This window comes from Anser brachyrhynchus (genome assembly GCF_964034855.1).
Source record: "Anser brachyrhynchus genome assembly, chromosome: 2".
Lineage (NCBI taxonomy): Eukaryota > Metazoa > Chordata > Aves > Anseriformes > Anatidae > Anser > Anser brachyrhynchus.
In genome coordinates, this window is record NC_137695.1 from 75,833,065 (window position 1) to 75,861,021 (window position 27,957).

Here is a 27,957-nt window from a genome sequence, read left to right on the forward strand (position 1 = left end):
TTTAAACAGAGACGGGAAGACTTTTCACCAATCATAACTAAGATATGCTTGACTAGAGTCACTCAAGCTCCACCTAAAAGACAGAAAATAGTATAAATTGGCCTAAGAGAGAGGGGATGTCCAGGAAGATACCACTGTCGGGGGAGATACCATCCCGAGGGAATATACCATCCCAAGGACCTCCTGACTCCTGGGATCAGTTGACGGGCTGAGCCTCTCTTCCCCCCCATTGGGACGCCTTTGGGTGAGATTTGAACACTTGGTTATATTGTGTGTCTCCGCGGAAACTTAGAAATCTCTATACAGTCTTTGTGCCTTTTAACGTGTTAATGTCCAGGCTGTGCACCTGTGTATTTCATGCATGCTAGCTTGCTTTTGCAGACAGTAACTATCACCAGCAATCCAAAGAACCTGTGTACCTGTTGCTGTAATAAATTGCACCTAACTGCATTGTTCCTAGCCGTGATAGTTCCCATTGAATGTGACTAGAGTAAGGGCGGTTATACATTACTGGTGAATCCGTGACTGTGGTAGTTCAGTGCTCTGAATCTGACCAGACCCATATCAGTTAATGAGTTATTGGTGAATCTGTGATTGTGATAGTTCAGTATCCTGAATCCAACCAGACCTGTAATGGTTAATCGGCTACACCCCTTAACGTGACACCATTCATACTTATTTCAACATATACTGTCTCATAAGCTGCTACAGTTTGTTAATGCCTTGGTTCTGGTTTGATCTACCCATCAGCTTTCCCTTCATGATGGGTCAGATGCTATCCTTTTGCTTCACTCCAGACTAATCAGGAGCATACAAGGCCATAAAAGCATCAGTGTCCATGATTATGAAGCTCAAGACGTGTAACAGAGTAGCCACACAGTTAACTAATGCCCCACACTATGTGACACATCCCAGCTTGTGTGGGTGGGTGGGTATGAGCGCGGGTAAGTGGGGGAGAGTTCTTATCAAGTCAGCACTCTTATGTTTTCAACATCCATTTAAGAAGAACATGGGAATCCCATTTACCAAGGCACGTGGAGCAGAAAGAGAATTTGTTCTAGTAATAACAAAGGTTTTGTGCTGTATAATTTTAAACAGTGTAGCACTCACAATAGCTTTTCTGTTCTTTTTACGTTTGTATTCTGCAACCCTATTTGAGTAAAATCCATTTGCCACAACTCCTTAGACAAGATCCACGTTTCCTAAATGACACTTCAGGATTTCTCTTGAAATCAACAAGCTTATTTTTTTACATCCATTCTTTTTATTACTTATTACAGCCTTGAGACCCACAGCAACTTGAAAAAGTCATTTACTTGTCCTGTTAAACTGAAGTGTTAAAGCACTTTCACAGAATCACGGAATCATTTAGTTTGGAAGGGACCTCCAAGATCACCTAGTCCAAACTATGACCTAACACTAACAAGTCCTCCACTAAACCACATTGCTAAGCTCTACATCTAAGTGTCTTTTAAAGACCTGCAGGGATGGTGACTCAACCACTTCCCTGGGCAGCCCATTCCAATGCCTAACAACTCTTTTGGTAAAGGTCACTGAAATGAGTCAACGCAAAGTGCATACACTGTGCATTTACCTTGTAGCCTTCTGAGGACTTAAGACCAAACACTGCCCGGACATGCTCCACAATCAGGGAGGACCAGTTATGTTCCACTTCAATACTAGATTGTATAGGAATCAATTAATCTAAGTAACAAGTAGAATACAGGAACCTGAATGCTGTCTTTGACAGTGACAAAATTTGCTTTCATCACATCATGCAACTTTAAATTATATCATATTTCATGATCTCTTTAATAATTTTCAACTTCTGTGATAGAAAACATTGACAGTGTACTTATGCTTGTACATTTAGTCTGCCACAGTACAGATTTTTGGCCAATATTACAACTGTTGAATTTGCTTCCATTACACTTATGAATTTATGTGTCAGAGCTACAAACTTATATACTCTTGATACAGCACCTCAGGAGAAGGCCCTTCAGACTTCAAAGAATTTCTTAAGACAATATACCACAAAATTATACTTTTCCAGTCCCTATTTATACAAGAATTGACTAATTAATCTAACAATGTTTCTTTTTTCATTTAATTAATATAAAGTTGTTTGATATTCAATTTGTGAAGCTGCGGTTATTAACAATAAAAGCATAAATGAGGAAGATTAGTAACACATTAAGGAATGCTAATTGTCATATTCTTTTTTGTTCTTATCCTTCATTGTGTTAAATACATTCTGCCACTTACCAATACAATAATTTTGTTAGTCATTAACATTTATGGTGTATAACTAGCTATTCTCATGTAGAAACACACAAGAACTAATAGCGTGACTAGACCTCTTTTTCAACACACTATCATTTTTTTTCAAGTATAATATTCCAAAATATATTTTTCATATGAAGCACTACTTTTAGAACTTTAAAATGTTTTAAAGCCCAAGTATTTGTCATATCTTCTGACATTCATTCAGCACTTTTAAAACATGTCATTTATACATATACCAAAATTTTTTCTCCCCTGCTTATGAATCTCTTCTCTTGAATTTTCCACATCCATAGATCATCTCCTGAGGCCACAGGCACAGAGCCTGTATAGACTGTCTGATCTAAATCTCATGTCCTTTGGAGAGAGAGGACAACAAGCTGAAAAGCTCTGCCATGGCTAAAGCAGATTTTTCAGTTACTGCTCTCTGTAATAATTACAATACTGAATAATGGTTCTTCGTGTCCTTACAGAGAATAAGACCACTGTGATATCCAGACAATTGCTCCTCAGGGCATGGATTGTCTTTGTCTGACACAATGGCGCTTGATCCCTGATTGATTCTTTAAGTATTACTGTGATAAAAAGGACAAGTCTGTCTGGGAGACAAGTATCTTCTAGATAGACACAATGACAGAGTTGAAAACAGCCCCACAAGATTCGAAGTACAAAAGGCTTTCTGCATTCCCTCCTCAGCACATCAACAAATAAGTACCAGGAAGAGTTTGGGGTCAACAGAATTTTAAAGAGCCTCATCCATTATAAGGAAATTAACTACAGACATCTATTTTATTGCCTGGCATCATCCTCTCTTTCATTCAGGCTGGACAGCCTTAAATCTAAGTAGTCTTTTCTTTAAGAAGGACTGTAATTCCACTTCATTTTCCCACAAACCAAGTGTAGATTTCTTTGCTCATATGCTCCCTCTTCTATCTTCAGATGGCAATTTCAAGAAGAATATCTTATGAGCTTATACACATCTACTCTGTATCCCTTCTGACAGCAACTTGATTTTTTTTTTGTGTTCTGTATGGATTCAGAACATGCAAGTCTAGAGCCCTACCCTAATAAGGGCCTCAAGGGATGTATATAGCCTTTCCAGATTTCTGGGAGGGAATTTGAGACAGAAATGCCTGTTAATTACTTAAAGAACACCTTACACATTTGAACCTTTTTGATGCTGACAACACTTGGCACAACCTAACTTAGGGCACTGCCAAGGCACAGACCTTTGCAGAACTGCTAGCTACGCATTCCTAACTTGCACTGAAATGAAAGCACAGTTCTCTTTGAAGTTACTGGCTCAGAAAGCTGCATCCCAGTTGGCATTCTTGTCAGCGCTCTCAGCAGACAGAACCACCTTCTCCCTTCAATAGCTCTTTCCTCTTGGTTAAAGCCCAACAGATGAGTACAGCTGCTGTCAGAGTTGAACTAAGTCAGAGGACAGATAAAGGGATTTCATTCTTCATCTTTCTCAAAGCTTCTCCTTTTGAAATAGTAAATTAAATGAATAGAAAACAAAACATGTAAGACCTTCTAAGATAACCCAGACAATCATCAAATTAAATCTAAGTATTATGCAAGTGCATTTGGGGTATTTGACTTGATGTATTCCATGATATCACCTACAAGCTTTCCGGGCCTCTACATCATATAATCTTTTTGTCCCCGGTATAAAGCACTGCAAAGGCATACTTCCTCCCACGTCTTTAAAGCTCAGGGAATCTGACTAAGTTACACAGGACAGGCTTTCAGGCAATTTTTTTTTTTTTTTTTTTTGGCCATATTGGTGGGTTAATATAGAAAGACAGACAGTTAAGTGGTATTTGATTACCTACGCTAACAGGCTTACGGCCTACTACAACTCACGTAACCTTCAGGGATCATAGCAAACATATAATAAAACACTAACGTGGGGATCTCTACTGACATGAACACTGCCTCAACTGGTGTTTGGCACTCCTGTGGGAGCACAGAGGCTCATGGGGTGAGCTAACATGGAGGCCAATTGGTGCTAATTACCCACAGCACACAGGGGCAGGCCTGTAACGCTGCATGTGCAGGACTGCTTTGGGGGATTAGGTATAGAAGTGTGCTTACAGATCTGTAGGTGTTCTTAAACAACTCCTCAGTGTTTAATATTGTGGTCTATGTGGTGTATGACTGACACTCATCCTGAAGGCGCAGTTCACTCACAGCTGATTAATTATGTGTTTTTAGTAAATGCTTCAATCCTGATTTAGTATAAATCATGTGAACTGAGCAATACTTTTTTCCTGTGACAGAGATAATATTCATGTTTATGACATGTCACGCAACTGCCTGGAGATCAGCAGAGGTCCTGGGTCACTTTTCTTTCCGGAGAGAGAAAAATATCCAGGAAGCCTTTAACAGTAACTGCAGGAATAATGATGCCATTTACAATTGAATAGTTCAGAGGAGTGGCACCTAGGACACCTAGCCAAGAATAAGGGAGAGAAAGCTCCTCAGAAGCCGATAATAAAGTCTAAACCTCATGGAAATGCTTATTCCACATGCTCATATAAAGAGAAGTAAAGGAGCATTTTGACCTGGAATGTAACCATCAAGCTGTATTTTATTGTGAGCAGTGCACATGGGAACAATCAAATCCAAAGATGCTTAATACCATTACCATTCCACTAATGAGATCCCTCTTAAAAGTCATTTTTCCCAACTCTTGAATCTAAAAACAGACTCTAAGGAGGCTACATAGGCACTGTGCTTTGTGAAGAAACTCTGAACTAGTATCTTTTGTGCTGTTACCCATAATTTTTCTATGTGTAATATTAAAAATAAAAGTCAAATTGGCTAACTTTTGTCAAATGAAGCATCCTGATAGACACAAGTATTTTTAAGGTTATTCTTCTCTACCTTGAAGAGGATAAATAGCATTTAGGTCAGCCTGAGGAACTGGTTTATATTCTCACAGGAACAATATTTTTTACAATGTTCTCTTACTCAGCCTAACTCCTGGTCCACCTTACTCATAGACAACCACCCTGTCATGCCTCTTCTTTTATTAATGTGATCAAAATGATGACTTTGAGCTGTCCTTCCTCTTTTCCTTCCACCTGGGAGCTCTACACTACTTTCTAAGTAAATATATTAGAGTACTGTAAAACCAGGTACAATTTAAATTAATTTGCTTCACAGTTTGATCAGTGCCCTAGAAGGTACAGGTTTCATATCATTTTATGAGGTACATTTCATAGTATTGTGTCAGCACTGTATGAGGTATATTCCACAGCTTTTTGTCATAGCATTTTGTAAGAGATGTTTGATAGCACTTGATGCAGCCACTTTACCAGATGGCCTGAATAGCAATTTAGCAGTAAACTTTTAGGGGGCATTTCATGGCATACAAATATAAATGCACAGAAACAGATACAAGAGATGACGAACAATGTTAACCCTTATTATTCTGAAGAAAATAATTATAAAATTCAACTTACTGCTCAGCAAATTTTTCATTCATAGAACTCTAACATGGGATTTCAGGCACAGAGGTCTTCTGCTTTGGTTCTGACATAGTAGAGCTGCCCTTTTACAGGTGCCTTTCCAGTCCAGTTGTACTTGCATATAACAGTATTGCTGTATATCCTGCTAATGTATTCTCATTCTTTTAGGGTATATTTTCTGTTTTCTATGTTCACAGGTCAGATTTAAGTGGTCTGAGAAAAGACATTCCTATAGAAGTGCTGTCCCTGTCCTGAGTCATCTAAGCTCCCTAAGTGCACTTCTGTACCATTCAAAGTCTCTCTGCAGCCAGGCTGTCTTAACGAAGCCAAGTTAACTCAGCCATTATACAAACAAATAGGGCACCAAAATTCAGAAGTGCTAAGTTGGAAAAGGAGTAACCCACATACAGTTTCCCTGGTAGTGGGAAGAAGCCAGAGGGAAGGGAACTTGAAGCTGAGAACTTTTCTCTTTGCTACCATGGAAACCAAAGAAAAAAACAATAACTTTCTCTTTTTTTTTTTTTTTTCCCTGTATTTCTCACAGGCCCAGCATATTTGGCAGGGTGATTAAGAATAGAATCATTATCGGTCTTCCAACACCTGCCACATCTGAAGAGGAAATGGAAAAGACAAAAGAGGTGATGTCTGGAGAATTAAAATTGAGGGTAGTTAGGTTTGGAAGGGGTTTCTTCCATCTGAAAATGTGAAGGACAGAGAAATGACACGATCTGCAGCTTATGACAGAACAGAATCTTGATATGACTTGGTAGGAAAACGGTTTAAAAACCCAACTCAGTGAGACTTTACTGCACAAAAAAAAAGCCAATACAGCCAACTCATGTAGAATTACCTGCAGATAAGAAAGCATACAGGAAGTGACATAACACCATATCCCAGAACAGACAATGTTATTCTCCCCACAAACCAGGACAATAATCTGTGACAACAACTACTTCTAGAAGTCCATCATCAAACTCCCAAATGGTGTCTTTCTAAACTACCATTTCAATCTACACACTACAAAAATAACCAGGCAGAAAGCCACATTTACATATTTATGTAAGCATAAAAACAAAACTTTTATAGGAAGGACAAGTTTCAAGGCAAATTTGTTTAGTTTATGCTGTAACCTGTTTGTCACCAAGTTATTTTAAAAATACAGTATTTCAAGCCATTGTCATTTTTCCTTTTAAGATGCACTTATATTTTTGTTTGAATAATATCCAGAGATCCCTTTAAATCTAAACAATTCTGGGGGCCCATACCCACCAGAAACATATAGAAAAAGTTCTCAGGATGTAGAATTAATCCTTTCTACAATAATCATAAAAAACAATGTGAATGAAGTGATAAAAAAAAAATGTGTCAGAACCCTGCACAAAATAAATACTCTGTTTCAACAGGCACTATGTCCTCAAGGAAACTGGGCGAACTAGCGGATGACAGATTTATGTATCACAACTTGACCAATTTCATATATAACCACATGCAACTTCAGAAAGTCCTCTCTGCCGGACAAAACATTCATGTTCAATGGCTTTACACTGATGCCCTGAGAAGAGAAATTATTTTTAATTCAGTTTTCCTTCCTGTTCCAAAATAAACCTTAAAATGAAAAACTTTGTTAACTGCCAAAATTAGAACATTCTCCTCCCCCTCTAAAATTTATCATTTAACAGTACTGGATTTCAGGAAAACAAATAAATAAATAAATAGCTCTCTGTAACATAGATGACAAATGACACATCCAAAAAAAAAAAAGGAATCATAAAATATCTTCCTGGCGCCCAAACTGAAATTTCATGCAAATAAGAGAAGTAAATTACGTTCAGATCCATCTTCTATGAATGTATGTTTAAATACTAAGCAATATTCTTCTTGCATCTTTTTTCTAAGAATGGTTCTTTCCTTTTCTTTCTATTTTTATTCATGAACAGAAGAAAACATTAAACTCTACATTTTTCATTCAACATTGAAGCAACATCTGGACTATTTCTGTTTTTTTCCCTTTCTTTTTCTTGTAATGCTGTTCACCTTGACTGAATTGTCAAAAAATACAGAGAACAAAGCAATTTAAACTCGATGTGTGAGAGCATTTATACATACCCACTGCCTGAATCTGCAACTCCCCTTTTACTCAACTAATTGTTAATCATGTAAGACAGAATCTATAGGCTGAGGCCTAAGAGAAGAAAGGAAAAAAAAAAAAAGAAAAAAAACCACTGCAAACTGTCTAAAGGAAAGATAAAAGCTGCAATTTTAGTTCTGTAGGGTCACTGACATTGACATTGAATCTCAGCTGCAATCACAGACCGACTACAGAGACACAGTAAGACCTATATTTTAAAGTTTCAAAATGAGAAAATAATGAATAAGTAAATGAAAATGCACAAAAAGGGAGATTGAAAGATAAACACTTTAGGATATGATAATTATCCTAAGTTTTGTGTCAGGACATAAAGATTTCAACAAATATATGGATAAAAATAAGCTCTGCAAGAGGCTGATGGACTTCTAAAAGAAAAGCCTTGCCTGTTATGAAAAACAGCAGAGACAAAAGAATAGCAACAGTCTAAGAGCTCTAGAAAGATCAGACCCTGAAGGCTGTTTAAACTCAGTAACATAAAGAATAAGTTGTGCAGCTTTCTGTTTTCCTCTTACAAGACATTACAAAAGATGAACTGTAGCATCGAAAACTTTATCATATAAACGTTTTCTTAGCCTAGCTAGGAAGAGTTGAATAACTCTTCGTGTTTTATGTTTTCATTAGTGTCAATGTGTAGCTACAAAACCTATCAAAACAAGTTGCTGATGAGCAGGCAGCTTTTCACTGGAAATAAAAGATAAAAATAAATTTCCTTTCTCACATGCGCACAATGGTGTGTGTACCCTGGCTGATATTTGGTCATGCATAGTACAGTATTAATTAAAAGTAGTTAAAGGGAATTAAAAATAATTTGTGTTACTCATTCCTCTAAAGCTCAATAGAGGCTAGAATAATGTAATATATAAATGACACATTTAGCTAATAAGTAAAGTTTATAGGCTTAAGGCCAGTGAAACATCAGCTCATTTCAAACAGGAACTTCCAAAGGGGGATGTCACAGGAACTGAACAAAATCTGAGCCAGAATGATGTTCTTTTTCTTTCTCTGGAAGACCATCAGAGAGCATATGTGTAAAATGAAGATTCTCGAGGCCTAATTTTTCAGAGTGTATGGTGTTCACCTATTGCTCAGGGAAGCCTACAAAAATTGGGTATGCTATGACACAGAGCAAGATACATCTCTTGTTGTTGGAGCTACCCTAGCCAGAAGTTTGAGTGCTTCTGTTCTGACCTCCTCAAGAACACCAAAAGGATTTTCAAATGCAGAAACCTTCTTTTACTTGAATGTAAACTCAAATGATTTATTAAAAAAATGACTGGGTAGCACAGAATAGCCATAGATAGGATGAATGGAAATGGGGGGGGGGAGTGTGGGGGGGTGCTTATGAACAAATTTCCCCTCCTTAGTTTTTTGCTTCCGGGGTTGACTGAAGATAATGGTTTTGTTTTGCGAAAAACTCGTTATGAAGTTCCCACTGGTCATTAGACATTTTCTCTTTACATCATTACACAGTCCTGAACACGCAGTTGCTGCCTACTCTTCTCTGCAATTTCTTGCTTTCCTGTTATCCTGCATGCTCTTTTCTTCTGTCTCAATCACCTAATCTTTTGTCTCCTGAACATGTCAAGTACATGCAAGGAAAGACAAAATCTTCTCTCTCTTGTTGACCTGGTCTTTTTTTTTTTTTAAATAATAATAATAATATTAAAAAGAAAAACTGATATACAAGGTGAGAACAAACACACAAACCAGACACCATTCATCATACCTCTCAAGCCAGTTGCAGCTGCCCGTTAGAAGCCCAGTGGTAAATGGGCCTTTATAGATACTCAGCAACTAATGTTACAGCTTCTTAGATCTTTCTTAATTTAGGTAGACCAGATGTGCACCAGACAGGATGACACCTCTGAAAATATGTGTAGGATTCATATCTACAATATCAGACCTACCAAAAAGCTAAGATTCTCTGAGGATGAAAGGATGAGTTGTAAAATAGCAACAGCGGTGCAAATCCTGACTTTATTTTGCTTCATAGAACATACCGTGAACAAACTCTATGGTTTATAAGTTACTAACCTCTTAGTTACTAAAATGGCATACAAATTTCAGAATAAAATAATGTATGATCAGGAGACAACTCAGTCAAGACAATCACCTGAAATAATAACCAAGGAAAAAACTGTCAAACTCATTAGGAAGTTTGAGATAAATTTGGTCAATCCTAATTCAGACAGTCTTAAAGTATTATGAAGCAGAGACAGTATCCTAATGAAATTCAGAATACGTTTCTCTTAGCCGAATTCTCAGCATGCTTCATATTAGTCAGTGTGAACCTCAAAATGCTTCCCATTTCCACATCTCTCAAAATGATAATTCTTCTTGTCAAAAAGGTGATATACCTACTGTTTAGCATTGATTATACCTAGAGTTGAAGTAGCATGACTAGAAGAACTACTATAAAAATGGACAGACAATTATTTCTCTCTCTCTTTTTTCTCTTCTTTTTTTTTTTTTTTGACACATCCCTAAGTTATTACATGGTTCTTAGAAATTCAAAGCCAGAGGCAAAGGAACTCATCTACAGGTCCCACTGCAGACCTAAGCTATAAGTTCTGTACAGCAACAGCTTTTAATTTTTCTTCATTGTACAAGCCTATAAATAAAGAATGATTCTAAAAAAAAAAAAAACAAAAACCTGCAAAAGCCCCAGGTACTGAACAACAGGGAGTATGAAGCATCTTAAGGAAGACAGTGACAAATGTAGATGAGGTAGCAGAAGAACATTTATATTTCATGACGGAGGAAGGACCAACTGCACAAATGCAGTGAAGAAAGGAATCTTTTTACGTTCTGGTAATTAATTCAAATCCAGATCTTTCTGGAAGTGCAACCACATTTGACTGAACTACGGCTATAAACAGTTAATGTATAAATTTAGCTCCTGTATAGGCAGGGCATTGTTCAGAGTGGTACACGTTTTCTTGCAATGATTTTAAAAAAGGCTAAATATATTGGACCAATAGAATATGAGAGTAAATTCTGAATTACTTATGTGAGTTGTAAAGTGCTGAGTTGTAAAGTACTTTGCTGAGTTACGTGTATGCACATACAGAACCAACTGTGTTAGTATTTTTAAAAATGAATACAGACTTCATTGCTCTCATAATTGTGTTAAGTCTTACACAAATTCTAGGCAAAAACACAGAAAGACTGGTATAGGATATTTTCAGGAAATAAGTGCAAAATAGCAACAACAAACTTTACAGTTTTATGGAAAATAAGCCTTTTAGAACAAAATAGGTGTTATAAACTGTACCTAGAGGTTTAATTGAAAAAGCAACGGATTTGTGTTTAGTGAAACTTTGATCCCATTTCAGGATCTCCCTACACACACATAACCTGCATCACGCAACTGGGAGTTCATATATTCCCACAGCAGTGCCATAACTCCTTTCTAGCATCTCGGAAGGTCCCATCCACTTACACAGATTCAGGAAAAAAAAAAAAAAAAAGAAAAAAAAAAGTTGTAGGTCTGCTGCAGCAAGAGTCGAAGATAAGGAATGTTTCCAGAGTCCTGCATTTAGAGATTGTTATGTCTCCTGAGGTGGGTATATGAGTATCACATAACCTGATGTGAATAAGAGGGATCAGCATGTTCACATGAAAATGTCAAACCATGGATAAAGACAATTATGTTAAAACAATAAACCTAGACATGTAAAAATAAATTGTAAGACTTCTGAGGGTGAAAGGAAAAGAGCAACAACAACAACAACAAACAGCACTACAAAAATAACTGTAACTTACAGTTTAAAAGGTGTTTAACTGATAGCTCTCAAAAACTTACTTTAAGTGGAGAATCATTATCCAGTTTACTGAGGCCTTTCAGGAGAGCTTTCTATTCAATCACATTATTCTCCTGCCTCATATCTCTCCTGCCTGGCAGAGAAGGACCTGGGAGTACTGGTTGATAGGCAGCTGAATATGAGCCAGCAGTGTGCTCAGGTGGCCAAGAAGGCCAACAGCGTCCTGGCTTGTATAAGAAGCAGTGTGGCCAGCAGGTCTAGGGAAGCGATTGTCCCCCTGTACTCGGCTCTGGTGAGGCCGCACCTCGAGTACTGTGTTCAGTTTTGGGCCCCTCGCTACAGGAACGACATCGAGGTGCTCGAGCGAGTCCAGAGAAGGGCGACCAAGCTGGTGAGGGGTCTGGAGAACAAGTCTTATGAGGAGCGGCTGAGGGAGCTGGGCTTGTTCAGCCTGGAGAAGAGGAGGCTCAGGGGAGACCTCATCGCTCTCTACAGGTACATTAAAGGAGGCTGTAGAGAGGTGGGGGTTGGTCTATTCTCCCACGTGCCTGGTGACAGGACAAGGGGGAATGGGCGAAAGTTGCGACAGGGGAGTTTTAGGTTGGATGTTAGGAAGAACTTCTTTACTGAAAGGGTTGTTAGGCATTGGAACGGGCTGTCCAGGGAAGTGGTTGAGTCGCCATCCCTGGAGGTCTTTAAAAGACGTTTAGATGTAGCCCTTAGTGATTTGGTTTAGTGGAGGACTTGTTAGTGTTATGTCAGAGGTTGGACTAGGTGATCTTGGAGGTCTCTTCCAACCTAGACGATTCTGTGATCCTGTGATTATTATTATTATATAATAGTATTAATTAATAAATAATAATAATAATAATAATAATAATAATAATAATAATAATAATAATCTGTGCTTGAGAAAACAGTTTAATGCCATTATGATTAGTTTTTATTATTCCCCCAAATCGGTATAGCTGTGTGAACTGATGGGGAGAATGCAGTCTGCAGATTAGTACACATCTTACCAAGTTGGGCTTATTTGGGCAATCTACTGTTTTAATAGAGTTAAATTCAAAGTCATGTGGATAGGAACACCCAAAAATGTAGCACTGGCCTTCTAAAGCTGCATGCTGAAATACAGTAGGGTTGTAGAGAACTTCAGGGTCCTGTTATACAATCAGATAAACATGTCCTGCTGTTGTGGTATCTTGTCATTTTTAAGAAGCATAACAAGTCGGATGTTAAAGATGATATTGTATCTGCATGAAGGGTCAGTGAAATCCCTTCTGAAGCACTGTGTACATTACCATATCACAGGATTAGAAATGGAGGTTGGGAGGATCTCTTGAGGCAATCTAGTCTAACTTCTTAGAAGAACTACTGCCAACATTAGACAGAGACAGTTATACTTTTGTCTAGATGAGCACTGAAGCTCATCCAGCTCATCAAGGATGAGCCTTACCCTCCATGGGTAACTTGCCCTACACTGTTACTGAAAATAATTATTCTAATGTCCAGACAAGCCAGCCAAGTTGCAATTTGAAACATTTATTTTCTGATGTATAACCATTCAGTACCAAGGAGAGTCTGGCTCTGTCATTCAGTATTGAAAATTGTCTCCAACTCCTCTTGATGGATTCTACTTTTATCTTTTTCTCTACAGTGGGCCATAGTCCATACATACAGTCTGGATTTAGTATCTTTGGATAGAGAATAGTACATCAAAATTATTCTTTGATCACTTATGAGCTTTGACTATTTCTACATACATATGTATGCATGAATAAGACAATATGCTGTGAAATTTTAATAAATAAATAAATAAATAAATCCTAATATGCATATTTTTACTGACATTAAAATCTATAATTACATAAAAGTTGCTAGACCTACAAATAGCTACTAATGATCAGAACATGAGATGACTGGCTGGTTTTTCACAAGAAAGAAACTGACCTGTTTTTCTTGCTAATCTATTTTTATCACTTGTATTTAAAGCAAGAGACAGCATGAGAAAAAAATAAATGAAATTGAGAAAAAGCTTGCAGCTAACGCAGAGACAAGCAAGGACTATTTTATTTCTTGTTTTTATGTACTGCTACATCCTTTTAATTTTCTCCTTATTGTTTTTATGTGCAGCTTTATCTCCTATATTTTCCTTTATCCACTACAGGGCATGATGAAGCTGCTGAATACCAAAAATTTTATAAGCAGAAAGGAATGCAATGACCTCTAGTGAGGGATGATAGTCTGGGCAGGAAGGCAGTGTTTAATAATTTCTACAAAAAAAAAAAAAGCATAAGGGTTCATACATCACTTAAATCTTATACATTATCTTGAATCTTATTGCATTATTATTATTATTCATAATCATCTTAATGTGACCACTATTTATCACCAGCTTTTCATCAATTTTGTTAACATCAAAGTCTGGAACATCTTGACTGAAATGCAGACATACTTCTTTCTTCTAGAATACAATCATATTTATGTGGTAAAAAAGTGAAATGATCCCTCAATGTCCCAACGGAAACAATAGCTCTGACAGTTATAGACTATTAATGACATCTCATTAGCTCATGACACTGACATAATTACATTTGTCATCACTGTATCTTATTCATAGCTGTGTCTACTATCGTTTTACTTCTCATTCAAGATTCTTATATAGGAATTAGCCAACACATCTTAAGACACATTAAATTTTGGAAAACGATTTTATTATTATTCAAAGCCATGAACTCCTACATCCCTGTTTAAAAACTGCTATATTTCATATTTCTTTAAGATGCAGACTATATTTAAAATAAAATAATAATAATTAAAAAAAAACCAACATTGATATGCCTCTTCTACTAAATTATTGCACAGTTGACTGGGACATGAATGCGTTACACCAGGAAATTTGTTACTAATCTAGTACCAGTCATTACATTGATATTCTGCTGCAGGAAGAAATTGTATAGATAGTAAAAAAGTAGTATTAGAAACAGTAATTCAAGCCTAATGAAGCAACATTAGCACTTTTATGTTGTACTTTCTAATTACAAAGTCTGTTAATGAAATTGGGGCATTTACTTAATTGCTGTGAACAATTATTTTCAAATTAAGCCTAGCAATTATATAGCATGATTAAACTCATGGTACAGGCTTTTTAGTAGAGATATGGCAAGTATCTTGCCTGCTGTATTATGCATGGTAGTCAAAACTGCAAAAATCTTCTGATTTGCCAATGCAAATTAAGAGCAATGCCATTTCATGGAGAACAAGAATGAATATGCAAGGCTGGGGGGGGGGGGGGGGGGAGACGTGGGAAGGGGGGAGGAACAACCCTACTGTGGAAGCCAAATAACAGCCAGATAAACTGCTGCAAAAACTAATTATATGGGTGATATTTTCTCCCAGTTTCTTCTATACAAGGAAGGGTCATGGAGAAAAAAATGTAAATGCTTTATATTAGCTTGCATTCCACGTAACAGTGAAGATGAAACAAAATGCATTTTCTAGTTGGAGCCAGAGTTGATGCTGAAAGCCCTTTAAACCATTAGATCACTGAACAGTTAACATCAGGAATTTTACTGGTAAATCCACTGAGATTATTGAGTAATATGAACTAGTTTTATATGAACTAGTTTTATTAGCAGTAGAAAAATTGCAAGGTGATGGGTACAGATGGATAGGACATATATGTTTCCCTGAAACAACAAAACACTCTGAGACCGTACATCAGTGCACAGGATCTGACATTGTGTCTCATGTGAGATACAAACCCTGTGAGATCCTATTTCCTGATTCCAATAATGAAAAATGTATGTGCAGCCTTAAAAATTGGAAATAAAATTGTCAATGTTCAGTAAACTAGGAAAGGAACATATTTAAAATATATAATGCAATATTGCAGTATTACGACCAAAGGGAGAAAAATGTACTAGTAGTGATAAAAAAAAAAAAAAGTAAAAAGATCGTACTTTTTTCAAGTAATATTTAGGTGCAATTTTTTTCCCTACTAATAGCCCACAAAAATGACACCAAAATTTAAATAATACAACATGCCACACTTTTCACAAAAGCTTTGGAAGATGGTTAAAAATACTTCAGTTTACAGCTTTCGTGTCTTCAGTTAGAAATTGATCATTAGAAAACTTCAAAATCTTGCTTCATTGAAAACATTCAGCACGTTTAGCTATTATTCCTTAAGTACTTAAAGAAATACATAGAATTTAATGGGGTCTAAACATTAAGTACATTCTTAAATGGTTTGATTGAGGACTTGCAATGTGAAGGCTTCACAAAATACATAATATGAAAGGATATATCTAAATCCTTTAAAAAATTAAAAAGCTTGAATAAAGCCTATAACTTGAATTCATTTTTCTCAATTCAGAGTCTGTTTTAACATGGTAAGTTGTCTTGGATTCAGATGTCACTCAAGGGGAAATAAAATGTGAAAAGCAGGAAATGAAACTGGTGAAAATGTCCAGCTGAAGACATAAGACATGATCACTTTTTGAACTCCTCTGTTTCATTACAGCAGTCACTCCAGACACCCATCTATCTACTCAAAGTCCTTTAGGTTAATGGCAGAAGTTGCTTGTGCTCTTGGTTTAGAAATGTAAGACTAACACTGGAAGATGGTTTGCTTTTTAATAACGACACTAAAAGAAATACAGTCACTATAGTACTGTATCATTTCGAATATCATAAGGCTCACACAACATACTCAATAGAGTTGTTCTGGAAGCAAACATTTTTCAGGTTTGAAATGAACATGGAAAAGGGAGTGCTATGAAAAAAAAAATGAAAAAGTTAATTATTGTTGGGAGACAGAAAATTTGCACAGCGTCAAGTTCAGAATTGCCTGCCGCCAAGGTAAACATCTTACATCAAAATCAGGATCTCTACAAACACTTCTGTTATGTGAATTGACTGTAAGCAATTCTGGTCTACCAACTGCTCGTTGTTTATCTTCTCCCAGCAGATGCCAGAGCCCTCACAGCACCATGGAGCCAGGTAAGCTCAGCGCCCATGGGGGACTGGGGACCATGCTTTGGCATCCCCTGGGGACCTCCCCAGGAGATGTGGGTGCACCTCGCAAACCCACCTGTGTCCCATAGGCGTGTGGCCTCTTGGTTTACCCAGAAAGGCAGGATGCCCACCCAGACCTGGCCCACACCCCCAACGCCCTCACTGCAAGAGCCTGAGGAAGCCCCGCAGGGGGCCATCGGCCCCGGGACTGTGACCCACTGGGTACTACAGCATGCTGAGACTATTTGTTACAGAGCCATAGGATGGGGTGGGTTGGAAGGGTTCCCTTGTCTTTGCTATCAGAAGACAAAGAAGAACAAAAAAGATCCTGAAAAGGTGTCATTAGTATGTTGTACAGCTGTTCAATAAATGTAATATAAATTTCAAGAAGCATCCTCCTTCAGAATATTTCCACAGAATATACCAGGATGAAAAACACACTAGTACAAGTATTGAAGTTAGAGTTTCAAAAAATTTTAAAAATACCATATATCGCTTGTCTTCTTTTCAGTGTGGAATTCATCAGACCACAGATACCTCGTCATGAAGCAAGTCACATGAGTATCTTCAGAGAGGAATAAAACATAAACAGATGTATTTTTTTTCTATTTTAAAGTATAATCCTATAGGCATTGTCATTGATTCCTAAAAACCAAGGCCAGTATAGTTTAAAGTATGCTCTACCAGATGACAATTCCATAAACTTATTATATTCTATAACACAATTATAATCTATTAAAAAAAACAGAATTTCTAGAGTATTTTCCACTTGAGTTTTGTTACTCCATAGCCCTCATAGCAGGCAGTATTGGCATGGGTAATAACAGGTGACAGTTTCCTTGGTTCAGCTGTAACCAGTGTCTTTCTAATTGACCAAGCAGCTACAGACAATTTCGGTTTATCTTTGTATGGTGTGATCATAGCTTCATACAGATGACACTAACAAGCAGTTTTTCTAGGGTGAAATCTGCAGCATAATGCCACCATGCAGAGAAATGGAGGCCTGGTATGAAAGCTCATACCAGGAGTGTCCTCGTAACAGGAAACACAGGATGGGGTTCAGTCGAGTACCAGCATAGGATTAGAAGAGATGGGACACAGGCTGGACACAGGTGATCACACAGCTATGAACAACTCTCCAGTGGTCAGTTAAATAAGTCCAGACCACAGCTAGACAAAGCTGTCTTTAGGAGTAACAAAGAGAAAACAGAAATAGTATCTAACATCCATAAAGGAGCCATACATTCTACATTCAGATTTTTCCCTGCAAAGGACTCCAGATGCTGATGGCTCACTGTAACATCCCACCACCACCATTATAATGAAACCACCTATAATTAGGATCAAGAAGGGCAGTAGAAAGGTAAGCATAGCAACAGAGGAAAGAGTATAAACTAAGAACTATGCATATTACTATTTTTACTGAATTCTTGGTGACAATTCTTCCACCCACTATATATATATATCTATATATATTTACTGTAATAGATGAGTTTTATAAAATAAAATAGTCTATTTAAAAAAATATTTTAAAAATATATTAAATATCATTTAATATTATATAAATAAATATTATAATTTTATAATTATAAATATTTATATTATATATAATAAATATATATATTTATAATAATTATATTATTATTAGATTATAAAATATATTTTTAAATTTAAAAATAAAATAAATAGTAAATAGATGATTTACTAATAATGAGTCTTGGATTAGACTGTTGAGAGTTCAACTACATTTATAAGGAATTATTGGCTTTATGTGAAAGCGTGTCATCTCTTTGGCCATAAACAAGATTTTCACTGTAACTACTTAGTGGAGAATAGAGAAAGCCCTTCTGTAATCCCTTATGCTATTCTGGGGACATTCCCTGTATACAGACCTCAGTGGATGAAAGTGTACAATAATCACAGAAGACCAGAAATGTAATTAATATGTGCTCCTATGGTCCTTGGAAGTATGTTATTTAAACAATTGATTTATATGGATTCTAAGCCAACCTTTCTAAGGACTTGCTAAAAATGTGAGGAAAAAAATAAAGAAAAAGCTTTGGGACAGAGTAACCCAGAGGTATTGTGTTCTCTGCCTTTGTCCTAGGAAAAGAAGCATTTCACTTTTAGAGAAGGGAGGAAATCCCTGCCAGAGATGAATTTATAGAAGGGCCAGTATGGCTCAGAGGGGCTAAAAAAAAAACTTTCTCTTTTTATAAAAGGAGATAAAATCCAAATAGATCCATCTCTGTGGCCAAACTTTTATAAGACCTCTGGAAAATTCTTTCTGCCTTTTTTTTTTTTTTTCCCGGTGTTACTTGTATCCTGATTTGGGGATTTTTATTTATTTTTTTTTTTATAAAGAACAAAAATCCAGACACGCTTATAAGCCAGCCAAAAAAGTATACAGAAAGCAAAAAACACTGCAATTAAGAGTAAAATTGTATCATACTAACCCCAGAATAAACTTTCTCTAAAAACACACACACACCTTTTCAGAAAAAATGACAAAACGGATTTTTTCAATGGGGACCAAACCCTAGAGATCTGGATTCTTTCATAAATATTAAGCAGGCTGAGTAAAAGCTTGCAAGATTTAAGAAAACCACCAAGGTTTTTTGTTCGTTCGTTTGTTTGTTTGTTTCCAAAATGCCCTAAACCATGTGGGGAATGTAGGCAGGGTGGTTAGCAACAAATAGACGAGGAGAGGAATCAGAATCCACAGGCAGAAAATGAAAAACTAGAAACTGAAATGATGCTAATCAAACTAGACTAGGAGAGCAGGAGAGGGGAGTGAATAATTCCAGGAAGACCTGTAAACTCTACACCAAGTTAGAAGGGTTATACAATGTCAAGAAGCACATGAATGAAATGGGGCATTTATGACAAAATCAAGAATTAAAAAACAAACTAACTGCTAATACTGGGGTTGTTGAGTAAACCTGTGTAGCAGTCTGGGCAATCATGGGGTACCCCACGATCCTGAAAGAGCAGGGTACAGATCTGAGCCCACAAAATTAGGCTGGAGAAGCTAGAAGTGGCAGAGCCAGAGGCAAAGTCCAGCCCTGCTGCTCATCGAGACCCCTTTCCACAACTAGCTGGCTCAGTAAAGGAACTAACACTGTCCTAGTAGAATATGAGGCTAAGAGCCCTTGGGCTCCTGGGGCTGAGGAACTGGAAAGGTAAAAAACAAATTTTGTAGCATCAATTATTACCTATTCCTCTGTAAAAACAAGAAGGGGAAAGGACAAAGGGGCTGGTGCAACTGACACTTCTTACTACCACAGCGGTTCCTGCTGAACTGATCTCAGAATCATTCAAAATATATTTATTGAATGGCTGCTTAAATAAGGCAAGAAGCCCAGCTGAGCTGTGAGCATCAGGAAGGGCAATGCCTGCATGGGCTGGCCAGCAGCAGCATGGAGATGCTCCAGCTCCAGCAGGAGACCCATCTGAGCAGGTTACATGGGCTTTAGCAGGACAATCAGAAAGTGGCAAATGATGTCACCTGGAGGAATATAGAAATGGAATATAGAAATGTAGATGTGTAGAAATATATTTGGAGTGTAGAAGGTTATTTCCTTCCGTTTGTGATATTGTAAATAGCAGAGGTGGACAAGCACCTTATATCCAGGCTATATCCCAAACATCTGTAGCAGATGGCCTGAGCCCAGGCATGTGTCTAGCTCTAGGGCCTGCAGAAATGGGAAGAACAGGTGATGCAAGGGAGAGAGCCAAAAAGGGAAGCAAGGGAGGTTTCGAGGAGAATGAACAAAAGTAAAAAGAAGGAAGCCGTTGGAGAAGAAATTACTTTGAGCCTCTACAAACTGTTACTTTTGCTACTGTAATTCCCTAGTACCTTTCTGGGGAAAAGGAGAAGGAACTGGGGCTACAGGGTGAAAAGGAGAGGCAGAAATAACAGAACCCCTCTAACAGCAAGAAAAATGCTGCAGCAAGGCAGATGAACCGACATCAAAAACAGCTACACCTATGGAAACCTGAGGAGGAGAGGAGACAGTGAGACAAAACTCCAGCATGTGTCCTAGTGGATCATTTGAAATAGACCATCATTAATTGGTTAGTTAATTAGTTGATTAATTAACATTAATTAACTAGAGACCATCACTAATTAACTACTGAGTGCCCCCATCCTATCAGTTATGGAGCAGGAAGGCCCAACACCCGTCATCCCAGGGCTTGTGGTCAAATTGGAACTGAATCAGGGGAGAAGGCCTACTGATGAAATAAATTTACAAAGTGACAAAATAACACAGTCCTAGGATACAGTTGAATACTGACACAGCCATTACCATAATCCAGCATCCCTGGCTGCCAAAATCGTTAATGGGGATACAAGAAGAATTGTTATGCTAGAGTCTTTTAGTGGACACACCATAAATGCAAAAGAAATTAACCCAAGTGAAGCGTATAGTGGTTCATCAAGAGGAAATGGAACATTTTGTGTCGAGCCTAAAGCTAATAGTCTACATAATGAGAAAGAGCAAGGAATTCTGGTTGTACTCTTTTTACGGGAAAATGTATTAACATTGGGTTTAGCACATCCGTATCTGTGGATTTAGCAAACCCATACCTGTGGAACTGGGGAAGGTTAGCAGGACGGCACACCGAAACTATCCCAGCAGTACATGACTGTGCAGTCTTAAAAGGTCCCTGAAGTTCTTAAACTATCCAAAGATGACAAAGGGATAGAAACTTTCAACCTGTTATGGTACCAAAATAAGTTACAATATGTGCATTTTGGACTGAAGAGTCAATCCTGATCATCCACCACAAAACAGTACTTACAGTCTCAGGCTGCAGAAAAACAAAACAAAATCCCAAAGACAACCATCCAAAGCTTATATGAGCAAAGAGAAATTATACAAAGGCCAAAATTTCTGTCACTCTCCAGTCTGTCCTGGCCAGAATTAAAATGGCAAAAAATACCAGGTAACAGTGGATTTTTGAGCATTAAATACTGTTACAAACAGCATCTGTTGCAGCAAAAATGCCAGAAAAACAGCCACAGCAGCCAGGGCAAAATGGTCCAGCGTGTAACAGATTTAGCGAATACACTATTTCTCATGCCACCAGCAGAGAACTGCAGGTGTAAGTATGCCTTTATGTTCAAAGAACAGAAGTGCTGCTTTACTTCCCTAAGGATTTCACAATGCTCCAACTCTAAGTCATGTTCATGTTATTTGAATGTAGGAAAAATTTTCAGAAGCTGACCAAGTCCATCTAATTTCATATTTTAGATGATGCCTTTATCCATGGCCTCTCAAATAGAGGTAAACGACTTGTTGAGTTCTAGTTGTAAGTTCAAAAACAAAAACTCAAAATAAATCAGGAAAAAGTACAAGGGGTACAGAACAAAGGAAAAAAAAAAAAAAAAAGAACAAGGAACAGACTTAGGATAGGATGAGCAGCCTCCCAACCAGCAGCAAACAAAACAAACAGGAAAATTTCCTGTCCCTACAAATGTACATGGGTTAAGATTTCTTTTGGAACTGTTTAGGCTTTCAGGAGATTTTATGTAAGTGTCATCATAAATCTGTAAGCCCTTAACCAAGCTGCTAAAGAAAACTTAGGAACAGGAATGGAAATCAAACCAGCTCTTAGAGTTGCCAACCCTGAAAACCAGGTGAACACAGCAGTCTGCATTAGGATTTCCTGACCCATCACTTAGTGGATCTAAGGTTTGGAAGAAAGAAAGAAAGAAAGGAAAAAGGAAGAAGTATAAGAAACTATCAACTTTAGATTCCTCCCCATGAGGCCCGGAGATGGTAATGACTTGCTGTAACAGTCCACCACCAGCGCCAGAATGAAGCCATCAAACTTACAACCCTGAAGTGTCACAGAAGGGTGAGCATACAACCATTGAATGGGATACAAACAAGGAAGTATAACAATTTATTCTGAATTATTATCAAATATTTTTCTACATACAAGTATTTGTCTGAAATAATTAGACCTGGACTAATAATGAGTATTAAATTAGAATGTCAAAGTTTCTATTCTATTAACAGTAGATTATTGGATTAATATAGTGTGTTTTCTCTGTGTCCATACGCAAAGATTTCAACCACTGACAGCCTTCAGTCTATTTCAGAATTTTCTTCAAATTCTTGAGCTGGTTTGCCACATCAAAGTTTAACATGAGGTTAAATCCAACATACTTTCAGTTGCAAACTGCTGACATTTTGTTGTAAAATAATCCACATAATTTCTCTATTTTAGTGTTCTGTTCTAAGGGTAAAAATAGGGAAGGACCTCAATAATATATAGTTAATGTTAAATACGGGATTCCTTCTCCAGTCTTAGAGACCATTTGGCATAAATGGTAAGATTTAAGACTTATATTAGCACATACAACAATACAATATATCTGCGTCTTCCAGGGACTGCTATCCTTTCTTGAGAATCTAAGATTTTATTTTTGTTAAATTACTTCATATTAACTAGGGTTCTGAACAAAACTGATGGAGAAATGCCTCTGCAAATGGTTCAAAATGTTTTGAATAAAGTTTGTATTAGCTGACCCATTCATTTCACTGATAAATAGATGCTTAGTAAAAAATACTGAAATGTCTATTAACTATGGGTAAATAAAGGGAGAGGAAGCAGAATTTATTCACAGAAATAGATTTTCATTTTGAAGCCACAGGTATGTAGCTTCCAGGAAGGCACTCCATATCCAGAATCAGCTACATCTCAGGGCCTGCAAGCATCCTCAACTGCTGCTAGAAGGAATTAATCCAAAGAATATAACTGTACTTCAGGAAATGTTTGTATTTACACTACTTTGAATATGTAAAGAACTTACTATGGAGGGCATCTTTTTGAAGCACTAATGCTGTGAGCTAGGTCTGAATGTGAATCACTAACTTTGTTTTTCTAATCTGAATGTTTTATTTACTTCATTCACTAACATTGTTCTTTCCCTACCACTTGAAACTAAGAAATAGAAGACAAAATAATTCATTGTTATCAGTGAATCCCCCCCTACACAAAGCCCAGGATTTTCTAGACTTGGAAGCTGTTTTTATAGTGTAACTCCATCTACTTTGAAGGAAGAAGAACTAATCTTTCTAGCCATTTTTCATAGCTGTTTTCACTTAATAAAACTTTTCCAGTGTTTATGCATGCAGGGAAGAAAAGAAACTCTATTGAAAGTTTGAAATTATAGAAGACTTCAAAGGTTTGTCATGTATCAGATACATAGCAAGAAGGGAGGTTTGAGAATTAGAGACAGACTAGTGACACTCAGGTACATATGGGAGAAAGAAAAAAAGACTTAGAAGGCCTAATACTCAATAAAAATTGCAGAAACAAAAACCTATTGTTTGTTCCAAAAAAGTCTTTTATAGATATTATGAGCCTAATACAGTAAAAATACTCAAATAAAAACTGTGCTGCTGAAAGAACAATTGTACTGACAAGTATAAAATCAATTGTGTTAGCTCACTCCTTACCTTTTCAAATTAAGTCTTTTTGTTCTGCAATGATTTAATAATTCCAGCATGACAAAAGATAAAAGCAACTTATCCATGTCTACTGCTTCAGCTCTCCTTTTGTGTGTACGCGTGTGTGCATATGTGTGTGAACAAGTTAATTTGGTGTTTCTAATTCATCATTTAATGATCCTTCTGCTCAGAAATTTCAAGTATGGAGAAAAAAAATACTGAATTTCTACATTAATATTTTTCTTTATATATGTATGCCATAATGAATATTTTCTAAACTGGGTATTATTTAAAAAAAATAATTATAAATGATGTACCTGAGAAATGAAAAAAAGGACAGTCAACAAATTATCACAGCGCAGGGTTTTGAATTTAATTTAACCTAGGCTAATTTATGTGCTGCAATTATTTCAGTAAGACAGAAAGATGAGCTCCCAAGAGACAAAGCAAGTTTGGCAACACAGTATATGCCAAATAAGAGTATTTGAATAGTGGCAGGGGCCAGATTTCAGGTGCTTTCCTTTCCTTAAAATGATTACAACTGTTAGCATTTTAGAATTACCACCTAAGGCCTATCTATAAACTAAACTGTTACATAGTTCAAAGGTATCTTTATGTTAAAGCATATTTTATATTCAAGCATAAAGACAACTGACAACAGACATTAACAAATGGAAATGTACAATGTAATGGCCAATATTATTCATCACCAAGGACAGATTCACTAAAAATTATTAAGGAATACAGAATAGCAATATACAGGTTTATTTCTGCATGTTTGACGGCTACAACACAATAGCTAGCAGCAAGTTTAGTCATTTTTAAAAAACGAATATTACTTTGCCTGGTGTAAAATTTCCTAACTCCCTCTTTCCTGTTATGTTGCCAGACAGGCTTACCAGCCAGTTTAACTTGCAGCAAACCTACAGTCACTCTATCATCACCCCCATTTAGTATTATCATTTAGGACAAACTGTAAATAAAGTCGGAGATAGTACAGTGACTCCAGTACTGGTGGATTTTCCACTTAAATTTTATTTTGATTTCCAAATACAGTATTAATTGTGCACAGGCCTCATGCTGGTCCTCAGGAGTAAAGGTAAGTCTAAATGAATTATGAAATATTTACAAATGCCAACATGCAACTGAATCATGGCAATGATATGCCGTCATCCCCAGGTTGGGTGGTGGGTTTTTTTTTTGTTTGTTTGTTTGAGAGATTACTAAGCATGACAACATCTGGGCAACCTCCACAAAAAAGGACAAAACTGTGCTCTCTCTTTTCTCATTGCCTTGAAGAACACTGGAGACCATAACCATGCTCTTTTCTTACAATTTCTTGTAAATTGCCTTGCACATTGAGAGCACTGCAGAACTAACATGCTGACCTCAGTGATAACACAAAAAAAGTAGTTGCAAAGAACCCTGAAATTTGCATTCTCTTTAGACAAGCAGGTGTTTGCTTCTTAACTTTCAGAAAGGCTTTTGTGGTGGTAGTGGTGGTCTTTTTTGTTTTGTTTTGTTTTCTCCAAAATCATTTAAAAGATCTGTAGAGAAACAGTTGCTACTTGGAAATGTTCTACTGAGCATCTGGAAAACTTGGACTAAGTTTTAAGCGTATCTTCTTTGAACTCTAACACAGTTGTTGACCCAAATTTTTGAAGTATTTGTGCTATAATCCTATGCTTTGTAACATGCAATGGAACCAGTAGAGTAAAATAAAATTAAGAGGTGTATATATATATATGTACACATTAAAAATGAAATAATTATAAACAATATATATGTATATATGAATATTAAATAACTGGATCCTTCCCTCCATTTTGTTTTCACGATAGAGCAAAATATTTAGATAAGCAAGTTTATCTGAACGCCATTTTGGGTTATCATGCACATCTTGCAGCATGTGCAGTGTTTTATGTTTATGAAAAGTAATAGGTGCCACGAAAAAAAAAACAAAAAAAAAAACATTGTTCTCACTGATGCCACTCTTTATGGCAAGAACCAAATTATACAGTAGAAATTACTATACTCCTGTTCATATTTGCATCAATACCATAGGTATTAAATTCTTTGGTATTATCATAGAATAGTTACAATGTAAACAATAAACAGTAAGCAGATGTTTTATGTAATAGGTGTCTCTGAAAAGGTTGTTACACTTTCTAAGACTTATATAGGAAGAGGCTATTTATGACTTGAAATGGTTAATATATGCATCAAACAGACATGGTTTGTAGATACAGACCTAGTTTAAGTAGAAATCTTTATTTGTCCTTTTTGAGAAGTCCCTAGGGATATTTACTTATCCAATGGAAATGTTATATATATTTGCACAGCACCTAGAGACCTTCAAAATCATTCATTAAGCTGGAAGAACATAAGAATAAATGCAACTTAAGAAGGCTTACACAAAGGGAAATCAGAAGCATCAAAAATGTTTACAAGCATGTGGAACAAATTCCAAATCGGTGACTTAAGAAATAATCTGGAGTTGAACAACTCAAAATGCCCAGTGAGTAAACAAAACTTCCAGTAAAGGCTGAAAATCTTTAACTCTTCACATAATCACAGTCATGTTATAGTTGATAAAAAAATAAATGACTTCCTTCTGCTAAAGTCCTGGGCATTATTTAATCATTATCATTCAATGAGTGGCTCTAGAACTTTGGGGATAAACAAAGTTTTCCTGAGTAGGCTCCAGTAAAGACCCTTAACTGTTATTTTTCTGTACAGAATTTGGCTTCTCAAAAATCCAGTAAAATAAGCTTGAATGAACCCATAAGAAAGCTTGCAAATTTCAAAGCCGATGAAGTATTTGTTACTTTATTTCTACTGGCATTAACATATGTTGCATGGTGAACTCTTCAGTAAGGTTTCTTGTCTGTAGGTTTATGCCTGGTGCACCACGCCAATAAGCACACAGCATCGGAATCCACACCAATGTTTTTAATTAAATTATTAATTGTATAACTCTGCAGAGTCAGGTGCTTGGCAATCTTTCACAAAGCAAGCACACCTCTGACTCAAATCACCATCATTTATACACAGCAAACTTGTGAAAACTATCTCTTTGGCTACTTTTGATTGGCTATTACAGTTCACCTAACTTACTGAGTTTGCGCATTACAGAAGAATGGGGATGGGGTGGTGGTGGTGTACCAAATCCTACATTATCATACATTAGCATTTTGATGGGTGTGGTTCTTAATACGTTAATGACCCTTAATGAGAAAAAAGTTACTATAGGTCAGTCGGGAGCTGTTTTTCTCCTTTTTGTTTTTGCCTTTTATCCTTTATCTTCCTTGCTTCTGCTAGCTCAAGGCTACCTGTCTCCTCTTTCCTTATTTTCTCAGTTAAAAGACTACACAACCTATAGAAAGACTACACAAGCTACAGGCCTCCCTATTTTCTTGAAGGTTTCCTTGTTTTTTCCCAGCTTTGGGGCTACAGGTTTAGAGATCCTTTATCTGTAAGTCTCTGGTATGAATAGTATTCTATAAAATTAATGTTTTTTTCCTGTGGTGTAATGAAGAGGCATCCTATCCTTCCAAGTAATCTGGCAGACAAATGCAATAGGTTAAAAAGCAATGACTCTAGAAAGAAATTCAAGTGTGGTAGGCCAAATGGCATGAGGGAAAAAATAAGAAAAAGAAAACAAAAAAAAAAGATTGCTTCACTAGAATTAAACCAAACTTAAACCAAGTCCTAAAAAAAAAAAAAAAAAAGTTTAAAAGGGAGTCGAGTGACTATAACAAGGAGTGAATTCCAGCAAGAAATTAAAGAAATTAAAG

The 27,957-nt window shown here is 36.7% G+C and overlaps 1 long non-coding RNA gene across 3 annotated transcripts; it reads left to right on the plus strand.

Annotated features, from left to right (window-relative positions):
• The first annotated feature begins 5 nt into the window (after positions 1-5).
• On the plus strand, positions 6-18,272 carry LOC308189770. Of its 3 annotated transcripts, none has more exons than XR_013946599.1 (4): positions 6-244; positions 6,307-6,400; positions 16,645-16,679; positions 17,206-18,272. It is a non-coding gene; the product is annotated as an uncharacterized lncRNA (long non-coding RNA). The 3 variants fall into 3 exon arrangements; XR_013946600.1 differs by having other exon boundaries at positions 16,648-16,679; XR_013946601.1 differs by lacking the exons at positions 16,645-16,679; positions 17,206-18,272 and adding an exon at positions 7,166-8,152.
• The last annotated feature ends 9,685 nt before the right edge of the window (positions 18,273-27,957 follow it).